The sequence below is a fragment of the Diachasma alloeum genome, unplaced genomic scaffold, assembly GCF_001412515.2.
Source record: "Diachasma alloeum isolate Michigan unplaced genomic scaffold, Dall2.0 Dall_scaffold_00590, whole genome shotgun sequence".
In the NCBI taxonomy this organism is placed as follows: Eukaryota; Metazoa; Arthropoda; class Insecta; order Hymenoptera; family Braconidae; genus Diachasma; species Diachasma alloeum.
Window position 1 is genome coordinate 68,981 of NW_021680722.1, and position 897 is coordinate 69,877.

The 897-nt window shown below is 50.8% G+C and overlaps 1 protein-coding gene across 1 annotated transcript in view; it reads left to right on the forward strand.

Moving 5' to 3' along the window:
• Nucleotides 1-897, forward strand: part of LOC107043498 (sialin) — a 115,141-nt gene that overhangs the window by 22,546 nt on the left and 91,698 nt on the right. The gene's annotated exons all lie outside the window — the stretch shown is intronic.

The following is an 897-nucleotide window of genomic DNA, read 5'->3' on the forward strand; positions in this document are numbered from 1 at the left end:
GGATTGGCCAAAGCGGAAAAGGGGGAGAAAGACAGCGAAAAAGGCGGGGGAGGGGGGGACTAGAATCGCCTGGAAACCAAGTCTGCAGAATGAGTACCAGCAACAACTTGAAAAGAAAGAGGTAGCAGGGGAGAAGGGAGAGGGTGCTGAGGCGCGGTGGGCGAGACTAAAAACGGCAATTTTAGAAACAGCTGAGGAAGTAGGACTCACAAAGAAAGTAGGGAAAGGGGGGAAAAGGGATGAGGATGCCTGGCTAGGAGATGACTACAGAATACAGAGGGCGACAGTGTTTGGTACTCTGAAACGATTCCTGCGTAGTCAGGGGGAGGCGAAAAAAGCAGAATACCAGGAAGAGAGAGCGGGCCTAAGGAAAATGCGGAAGGAAAGAATGAAGGGAATCGTGGAAGAAAAGAAAGCCAGGGTCCGAAAGAGTCGGGGGATGGGGGAGCTATGGAAGGCGATAAATGCCTGTCGGCCGAGGGCAGAAAGGAAAGGGGAAGACATTTCAACGGAAGAGTGGGTGGACCACATGGGAAACTTGCTAGGGAGAACCAATGTGATCAGGGACGAAGATAGGGAATGGGAAAAATGGGAGGAATACTATGAAGTTAAGGAACTAGATGGAGATATTAGTTTCGAGGAGTTCGGGGGGGCGCTGAAAGATTTGAAAAATGGTAAGGCGGCGGGGGAAGATGGGATTACTGGGGAGCTACTGAAACACCTCCCGGAGAACTGGAAAAAGGAACTCTGGGAAGTAGTACAGGAGGGGTGGAAAAATAGCGCGTTGGTAGAGGGATGGAGAACGGCGCGAATCTTCCCGATTCATAAAGGGGGGGACGAGAAAGATGTCAAGAATTATCGGGGGATCTCGCTTCTCAATCTGGGGTATAAAGTAGT